Source organism: Parasteatoda tepidariorum, chromosome 10 (genome assembly GCF_043381705.1).
Source record: "Parasteatoda tepidariorum isolate YZ-2023 chromosome 10, CAS_Ptep_4.0, whole genome shotgun sequence".
Lineage (NCBI taxonomy): Eukaryota > Metazoa > Arthropoda > Arachnida > Araneae > Theridiidae > Parasteatoda > Parasteatoda tepidariorum.
In genome coordinates, this window is record NC_092213.1 from 9,082,149 (window position 1) to 9,092,997 (window position 10,849).

A 10,849-nucleotide genomic window follows, 5' to 3' on the forward strand; every position below is an offset into this window, starting at 1 on the left:
CACATAGATGGCGCCACTAGATCAAAAGCATGATATCATTTATGTGTTATGTAATAAAAGATGACGTCATAACTTCATAATACACAATTTCTCCCCCAAATAACAAAGTTTCTAAATGTTGCCATCCTTAAAAACTATTATTAAAATAATAAGTGTAGCCACCCTCAAAAAAAACTAATAAATTAAATAATATTTTAAAAAACGAAACTAAATTAAAAACAGAAACCGAAACTAAAAATATATTAGGCTTAAGAAAAAAAGAAATAAGCTCCCCATGACGCTGCAGACGAAGTTTCGATTTTCAGGCGGGCAGAAATAAGCAAGCGGGCAGAAATAAGCAACTTCCGGTTTGTAGGTGGGCAGAAATAGACAACTTCCGGTTATAGGCGGGCAGAAATAAGCAACTTCCGGTTGAGGCAGAAATAAGCACCCATTGACTTTCCATGATGACGTCACTTCCGTCCCCTCCAGTGCGTGGCCTACTACTATCATCCACGATACGAGCCCTATGTTGGATTGCGTTACCATCCAGTGGAGCAAAATCATCACCTATTGTACCTACACAAGGGCACACATAAGTATGAAGGATATTATCTCTATAAACGTGAGCGCAAACGCTTATACGAAGAAAGGCGTACAGGTCTGTGCATCCACCCAAAGAGATACCACCTACAGTCACTCGAAAAAATATTTTTTCGAGTGACTGTAACACACAGACACTGCCTCCTTGGTATGTATCTCCTTCACGGTTGTGTGATGGATAATATCAGATTCTAATTTCTCTCCAACTGTAACAACGCCTACTATGACGTTGGAGGTTGAACTTAGCCTCATCTATGAAGTGAACAGACATTGGTCAGTTGTCCAGTGTGCATGTTGTTGCATTCACCTCAAGCGTTCTGTTCTAAGGCACGACGAGAGTGAAGCAAATGGTGGATCCACCTTGCAAAAAAAGCCACGTTCGTGAAGACTTTTACGCGTTGTAGTCACGGACACCAATCTTCCGTGAACACCAATCAATCCAGTAGCATTTAGTCGTCCTTGGCTGGATCTTCTGGATACTTAACCTGTGGTTAGAATTTTGTTACTAAAGTCTATGAATAACAGAACGATTTACATTTTGAATGAATGAGTTGCGCCTGATTTTGGGTGTTCTGTCTTGATAAAATTTTATATGCATTTTTATTAAATACACAAGTGGGCGACCTTTGTGCTAGAATACGAACTGATTTTAGCACAAAGACATTTGATTTAGATTCTTAAGAGTCCTTATTTTCAAAAATTCCTAACTGTTGGTCAATGACCTACCCAGCGTTCCTTATCTTTCTCCTGTTTGGAAATCTATGATTAAACCTAACTAACCCCCCTTTTTTGTTCCTTGCTTCCTATTCGTCGTGATCCATTCACCCTTCCCTCCTATTGGCCGTTGCTCTACCCCCCCCCTTGTGACGTCACCTTTCACTATATATTTACCCTGTTTTTTCTCATTTCTTTTTGTTGCACCGATGAAGGTTGCCCTTTGAGCGTCCGAAACAGCTGTCTGCATTTATAAATATTTTTTGTGCTCTTAAACGTTGTTTACCTTAGTATGCATTTTTATTGTTTGCAGAAATGGTGGAGGGGGATTTCAAATTTAGGGGGATGTTCCTATCAACCTTGAGCCTGGAGGGGGAGGAACACTCCTAAGAATACTGCATTCGATTGCCCAAGACGAATGTTTAGAAATTATCTAAACTTATTAAATTATCTATCAGAGGAACTGCTTGCGCATGCGTGAGTCACACTTATATGCAATCGCATATGCGAAACGCAGTGTTAATGATCCATAAACATAGATGTGACTTTGACTTACATCTCCGAATTCTCATTTGCGAATATTTCACATACAGTGAGAATGGTCTTCTACTCGGCAATGGGGTTTCTTAATTTCGCAGTTCTCAGTTTCTTAGTAACACAAAAATAAGCTTTAAAGTTGAGTAAAATAATAAAAAAAATTTAGCCGGTAACCGTTGGTTTGCAGAAAGGCTTGTGTTTTTAGTGAAGAATTTGTCAACTGAAGATTTTTATAATTTTCTAAAGGCTTAAAACAACTACAAAATGACCACATCGTAAGTTATTATGGCTAACGAAACTATACAAAAAATTGTTAAAATTTTTTAAAATATTGTATTTATAAACATGCTTCAATCTGCGTAGTGCAAAGACTACATTATCATTACTTTTTTGAAACTTTATATTGTCTTAAATAACTGGTTGTTGCGCAAATTGTTTTATGAAATTGTTAAAGATTGCAATTTAAATATCTGTGATTTTATAACAGAAATAAGCCTGTGATTTTATAACAGCCGTAGCAGAATAATTTTATTCATAATGTTTTGCATTTTAGTGACCATAATGTTGTAATGTTTTAACTAATCATGTCACTTTTCTTTTTCTGTATTAGATTTATCAACATATTATGAGATTAAATTTCTTAATTCTTGCAATGAGATTAACATTATTTTCATATTTTAAAATTTATGTTATAGGACACTTGAGTTCTTTGTAATAAAAATGTTGCATTGGAATGCTTGTTAGTGTTGATTTTTTTAAATTTAAGACCTGAAGTATTCTTTTCGTTATATTTCTTCTGTATCAAAAGATAACGTTTTACTTTTTCTGTTCTTTTGTATAGGTATTTAATATTGATAGCTTATTTTAAGCCTAGTTTATAAATCTGACATAGTGTGCTTTGCTAAATAATTGTTAAAAGCTGTTAATTTACAAAATTTTAGTAATCCTGTTTTTTCAAATCATGATTTAAAATCCCTTATTGCAATCTATTTACGAAATATAAAAATGTATTTCGTAGTTTCACGATTTTATATCAGAAATCTTGTTTTGTATTCACATTATTTTTAAAGCCACTATTATGATTAGTGTTCAAGTGATTTTAAAACTATTCATCAGAATTCATATTCATGTCTTAAAATCAAACATTGAGATTCGTATAATGTGATTTAAAAATAAAATATCAAAATTAGTATTAAAACAATTTTAAAATCAAATGTCAAGATTCGTACTCACGAGATTTCAAAATCAAACATAGAGATTCGTATTATTTGGATTTTAAAATCAAACATCGAGATTCATATTCATGTGCTTTTAAAGTTAAATGTTAAGAACCGTATTCGCGTGATTTGAAAATTAGACATTGAGATTCATATTCACATAATTTAAATAAATAAAATCATGCATTGATATTTTTTTTGAAACATAGATAACTTCTGTGGATAAATGCTTTCTGCATTCACTTTTTTCTTGTTCCAATTTAAGGCATTTTCGTATTTTTTCAATTATTTAATTAATTTTTGTGCACATGGCAATTTTATATTTCTATATATATATATTTTGTCGATTTTTCACTAAATTCATCCCAGTGGTGTGAATCAATATCATGTTTTTTAATAGATTAAGTCTTGCATTCCACTGCTGTTTGTCACCGAGATTTGGGTATTTTTTTTTTACTCAGGTTTTAATTCAAAATCTTCTGTCTTTAGTCAGAGAAAAAGTAAACCATTGAAATCTGCTCATTTTTAAAACCTTATTTTTGCATTTTGGAGTTAGCATTCTATAGTGCGCATATGAGAAACTCTACGACTGATATGAAAATCAACAAATTATCTGCCGTCAACTGTCGGTGGTAAACAAGATAACATTTCTTTAATTTTACTAAGGAGCAGTGTTACATTTATGATGACATAATTTGTTTTATAGATAAGTAATTAGCAATATGTTTTTTTTTTTTAATTGTACGTTTTTTCATGTGATTAGCTCATTCGTTCATCATAATTTTGTTTGCAAAAATCAGATTACTGAAATATGTTTTATTTCATTCAATTTTGTATTAAAAGTTACTAAATTTATGAAACAACAAGCTGATAATTTCTAAGAACAAATTTCGTTTGGTAATTGCAGAGAAATCGTTAGGTAATAATAAGATGTGAAGATAAAGACTATAAATACAGGTTTTTTTTGAAGTCTGCCAGATCTGAAAAAGCCCACTGAGCTTTTCTGGGCTGGGGGCACCTCTGTGAACTTAGATTCTTATGCTGATTGTTAAGCAATCGTATTGACCATTTTTAATTTCTTCCATTTCGTACAGTTCCTTGCGATCACTGGGAAGAAATAGGTTTCTTCCAGACAAAATGAAAACCCTACTTACAGTATTTAAAATATTAAACTTACGATTCTTTTAGATATTTATTGTGTTTATTATTCAATACTTTTACATTTTACTTCCTTGTTACATATGATTATACTTATTAACATTAACTATTTTTTCTTTAGGTAAGGAATAAGTTAGTGTGAGCAACTTTGTGAATTTGTTAAAAAAGTTCACTAAATAAAATTTTTCTATTTTTTTCTCAAAAACTTACATGTTCATACCAGCCAAGACTCCTGTATTTCACAACTATCTCCTGTTAACTTGTATATTCTCAAATTTTTTCGTATTTGTTAAAGAAATGTAAAAAACATTTTGGTGATAAAATATCCACTGATGGCAAAAATACTTTTATTCCTTAACAGATATTGCTATTACGATAACTGCAGTATGTTGATGGTTAATAATTTAGGGCAAGCCATGATGGCTCTGGGGATAGTGTTCGCCTTTCAATCAGGTGAACCGTGCTTAAATCCCAGTGATGACTGGTCGATACGAATTCCGGTTGTTTCTAGACGTATCCACTCCATGTAACTCAAATGCATGTTAGTTCCATCAAAAAGTCGTTCATAAAGGCAAATTTCTCCTGATACTTGGTCCACGAGTTCCTTTGTGTTCTGGATTGCAGTTCAAAATTGATTGTTGTAAACCCAAAATTGGGTAGGCTGTTGAACGACAGTTATAAAATAAAATAGTTTAAGTAATTATAAATAATGGTTTAATAAAGTCTTTAAGATTTGTATACATATTTTTTATTTCTCTAAATGTAAGTGCTTATATTTCCAATTTTGATTTTTTCATTTTGACTTACATTATTATGCCTGATGTATCAAAACTTTACTCATAGCTTAAAAAATGTTGCTGGTAAAACCTCAGTTATTTAATTTCTCCTATTAGTCTTGAATGGTAGAATGGAAAAGTAATTTATGTATGTACTAGTTTTATATGTACGGTAGTGTTGATTTCTCTAAAAATTTTTAGTCCGCTGAATGATTTGCTCTATTGGCGATTTGTTTATGTTATCTATTATCATTGAATTATTTATTGTTACATTGCTACCTATTATTATAGAAATTGCTTAATTTCTTTTTTGTTTTAGATTGTTACAAAAACCTAAGTCAGAAATGACACCAGAAGAACTTGCTAAACGAGAAGAAGAAGAGTTCAATACTGGTCCTCTGTCTGTTTTGACTCAATCTGTGAAAAATAACACTCAAGTTTTGATAAATTGCAGAAATAATAAAAAGCTGCTTGGCAGAGTAAAAGCATTTGACAGGTATTTTATACATTATAAACTATTATTCAGAAAATATAGGTTGATTTTTTTAATAGCAATTACAGTCGAACCCCGATTAACCGAGGCAGTAACGAAGTCTAAATTTTTTTTCTTTCTCCTCTCCAAAATGAGCTTGGAAGAAATTATACACATATTAGTTCGTTGTCTGTGTTACAGGCACTTATTTCCCACAAAAGCACTCAACTTCCATGAAATATTACACCCTGAGAAGACAACATCCATGAATTCTTTGTTAACAGTGGTCATGTGACTTGTAAGTTTAATCATGTAAATTTTAAAAATACAATATTTTCTTGAGATTTGTGTTATTTTTGAAAATGCGTCTAATTAAGTAAAAAAAATTCCATTTTACTTTTTAAAATTTACTACTAGAGTTGATTCCCTTTTTAAGTCTTTTTAGCTGTGAATCATAAGTTCATATATGTTTATTTTTATCATTTAAAAAACGTTCTGTTGTTTTTTACTTTAAAAGTAGTTAAATTCGCTAGCACGGATGGTTTTTATACATGATTCCTATTAACCGAGATTTCCGATATCCGAGGTACTAGCGGTCCCAATTAGCTCGGACAATCGAGGTCTTACTGTATTGTGTTATGTTAGCATGAATGCCACTCTTCAGTTCTTGGGACTGAAATCAGTTAAGGGACTAAATTCCATCAATTAATATCTTTTACCCAATTCTTTTTTAAATGAAATTTTCTTTTATTTTTCCTAAAAAATAAATTTTAATGAAAACATTATTTTTTATATTTATTGCTAAATGATCAAGTCATTATGTTACACCGCAATGAAAGAATAAGATTGAATAAACTTCCACATTTGCTTGTGTAAATAAATTTTGTATTATAGTTGAATATACATCTGATTTAGTTTGCACTTCCCAATGTTTTGAAATGCCGTCCAAAGTTAAATTATGTAATGTTGTTATGTTTTTCATTTAATCTAAATATCTATTTTGTTTTTGTATAAATTTTGTTCATTTTTGAAAAATAACTAAGTGAGCATTAATGGACTACATTTTTGAATCTTGCTTTGTTAATCAGTGTATATGTACTTTATTTATTCATATTTTTGAAATATATTTTATCACTGTTAAACTTCTGTTACTAATCAGAAATTTTTCACGTTGAATCTAGGTTTTATTTTATCTAGGTTTTATTTTATATTTATTCTAACTATAATTGTAATTATCCTTTTTTTTTTCCTTCTTTGGTATTATAAATGTTGTATAATTCTCTCAAAATATTGCACAATTGCACAGCCGCTCATTTGTTTTATTTAATTTATTGTATGTTATCAATAATTTTTTTAGTTTTTATTCTCCAGTGTTTAATCATTTAAAATTTTCAAACTATCTAATTATGCATAAGTTTTTAAGCTTGAATGGTTTCTGGATTTTCAATTTGAATAGTTGATAGTTTTTCTTATTTTATTTGTGTGTTTTGCAGTTATTAATTTTGTTAAAACATGTTTTTATTTAGACCATGTACTGAATAATTCAAATATTCAGTTAGAGCTTAAAAGCTCCATTATTTTATCTAACACTGATAGAAACTTTTTTTTTCTTAATGTGAAGAATATTTTAATAGTTTATTAGGTAAATAATATGTATTTGCCATTGTTTTTTTCCCCTCTCCTTTTTAAATTGTTATCTCTCTTTATGCATGTATATGTTTATCTGTCCACCTTCCCTGCCACCAATATTGCCTGTATTTTCCTATCTAAGTTGGCTAAACTTGAGTCATAAGTAGGGTTGCAAGTTTGTCGCGGAAAAAAAGACATAAACTCGCGGGTGATTCGCGCGCAAAAGTTTTAAAAATTCGCAAAATTTTCGCGGATAACATATGCACTGATATTTACACCAAAAATCAATTTAAAAATAATAAAAAACATAAAAAAGCTACAAAATTTTATTTTTAAGCAATATTAATGCAGTTACTTAAATGAGCAGAATTTTAATACAAAATATTATACATGGTTAGGTTATTCTCACTAATGTTTCTCCTTTCATCACTCAATACATTTTTGTATTTTGAAAAAGATCGTTTGGCATCCATGCTATTAGATGGTACTGACAAACATCGAATTGCCACTTTAGACAGTTTTGGATAGTGTTCCACCTTCGATTTCCAAAACTGAATTAATTGTCTACTTTCAACGTATAGTTCATTAACTGTCGCTTTGTAAGCATTAAATTCGTTCTTCAACTCTTCTTCATCCTCAAACATGAGGATAGAGTTAAAAATAAAAGAATTATCATCTTCTTGGAAAACATCTAAGTATTTGAATGGACTAGGATCAAAAGCTCTGCATGCTTTAAAAAAGCTTGATGCTGGTTGACGAAATCTGTGTGTTGTAATATTGCCTTCAAAAAAGTATGCCTGAATTTTTTCCTGGCATGATTTTAAAGCTTTTTTAGATTCAAAGTGCTGGCAGGTTATAAATTTGCTTTTTAAATCTTCAGCAAGATCAGACATTTCATTCATTCAGGCGTTTTTGCCCTTTTCAACTAAAAAGGCTCGAAATTGACCCTTACGTGAAGGACGTGCTGTGAATGCACGCTTTAAATTCACAATAAAAGAATTCACTTTTTCAAATTGATTTTGCCATATTTCTCCTAGGAGATTTAAAAGATGTGCATTGCAAGTCACATGAACAGCATTCAAGAAAACTGCTTTCAAACTTTAGCATATAGTTATTGGAAGTATGTATAAATTGTGTGAAGCAGTTTTTAAGGATGTATAATAAATATAAATTCTTGCTAGCTCTATCATTCACTTCATAGATTAATATACACTTATGCTGTGGTAAAATTCTTTTTTAATGTTTACAATACAAAACTGATTTTAGTATTGTAAATTAGATATTCTCTCTCTCAGATTAAAAAAGGAGATTTTTGATTATCAATTCTCAAATTTTGCGTTCAAATTTATACGGTATAAAATCTTCTGGATTTTTAGAAAAATCTTCTGGATTTTTTTTCCTGGAGGTTGGCAGGTATGCTGTAGTTTCATCCGTCATAATACTTACACCAGCTGCAGAGGCTAAAATATCGGCAACTTGATTCTTATGAAATTCGTGAATCTTAGGCAGGTAGTGGTTTCGTAAGTGGCTAGAGCTTGGAATGACACCAATATCTTTAAGGGAATTTTCCAGGTAACCCTTCAGTGCAGGATTATCTAGCTTGTTCAGGGGAATGTTTGCCGCTGCAAATACACCTACCAACTTTGAAAGTTGAACACCACGGTGTTGCTCTAGAAGGGTTTTTTTTCAAACAACTTTTTAATACCTGTTTGAGTTACACTGGGTTCACTGGTTTTCTTTTTTAGATATAGTTTACTTTTTAAATGTTTTTCACAGCTATCTTTCCTCGAAAAATCAACTCGAACATTGCAATTGGCACAAAACAAAAGATTCTTTCTTACTTCAAAAGTTCCTTTTTTATATTGCTTATAACGCTCGAGAGCAGTTATCTTGCTCGTATGGCTCATTTTACCATCTAAGAAGAACTGAAAACTTTACTTAACCTCGCTTGAAAATGAAATGAGATATTTTGAGTAGACTTTGCATTATTTTTGTAGGAATGAAATTTACAATACATTTTCCTATTATCCATCAAAAGATTAAAAGAGCCGCTCTTGAGTATTCTATTGTTAACAAGCATTTCCACATGCCTTTCTTAACCTATTGAAATAATCAGTGTAAATATATGTACCTTCTCACTACTAGGAATTTCCTGTGAAAGAGTCAAAATTTTTCTTCTTTTGTTTTCCTTTATCTTTTATATTCTAGTTGACTGTTAGGAAAGGGAGGCATTGGTGTCAATCAGTCAACAAAAAGATGAGAAGACCACCCTTTTTGTGACCACCAGTCTTTAATCAACTTTTCAGTCCTACTAATTCCAGCAATGAAATTCAATCCCCCAAATAATTTGTCAACTACAAATGTCTTGTGGTTGCCCCCCCCCCTTTACATGGTGAGTGCTATAAGATAGGGGCTCATACAGTGAGAGGACTGTCCCTCTGGTCAATGGAGGAGGAGATAAGAATTGATAGATTTATGAAGAATTAGAATGTAGAAAATCTTATCTTTCAGTTTGTTCATGGTATTCAATTTCAATACAAAAAAGCGAGGAGCTTGTATAGAGCCTAACCCAATTCTAATGTCATTTTGCTAGATACTTTTGTGAATGCTTTGAAAAAATATAATCAATTTTTAAACTTCAGAAAAATAATAACAACAAATATATTTTTATTGATAAGATAAAACAGAAAAAAATAACTTCAAATTGTGAATAATTTTCATTTAAATCGCACAAATTGAATAACTTTCGTTCAAATCGCGCAATTTAAAAAAATTCGCGAATTTTTGAAAAAAACTTGAAATTTCGCGGAAACGGTCGCGGAAATTTCGCGCCGCGACAAACTTGCAACCCTAGTCATAAGTGCTGGATCTGTTATAAATGCACCATATGCTTATAAGAAGAAAAAAAATATCTGATTTTGTACAAAAAGCTTGGAATACAACAAAATTTTTATTGCATTTTCCCCATAAAATACATTTATTGTTGCTCTGCTTTTTAAATAAGATATTTAAAATTATCTTATTTAAAAAGCAGAGCATTAAAATTCTTTTAATTCTAAAATGTTCTATTCCTCTCAATGCATTTGCTGCAATAGGCAGATTTTGGGGATAGTTATCTTTTTAAAAACACTGTTTGCTCCAATAAGACAGACTCTTTAAAGACAGATTTTAAATTTTTTATTTTCTAAAGAAAGCTATACATTAATTTCACTATAATTAGTTTTTCATTTTTAGAACATCAATTGCAATTTTCTATATAAATTGAGTTCCTGGATTGATCGTAAGACGCAGTTCTAGATAGAATGCCGAAATTAGGCATCACTGACTGCTGTTGGTGTGCGGGTGGGTGACCTCTTTGATCAGGCTACTAAGAGACAGAGGGCGTGAGGTATCTGCCTTTTTTAGACTGTTCTACCGCAAAGTGCTCAACTTTGTGCGCAGGGTTGTTGGGCTACCAAAGTGGGGGAGCCACCCCCCGCATTGATCCGTGCATCAAAATTGTCATGGCATGTCTTCGGTTTTTCATCAGGGACGTTTCCCAGACTGTCACCAATAGCCCATTGTTCCGCTCTAGTGCAATGTAAATAAACAACCAACTAGATAAATTGAATACAAATAATTGAAGTTTTACTGTATTTAAGTTGATAGTGTTATTCTTTTCCTGGTTTCTTTGTGAGCAATATACTGATTTTTTTTCACTTCAATAAATGGATTGCATTATGAATAAATAGGGACATAATTAGAACTATTATGTATTTGTATGG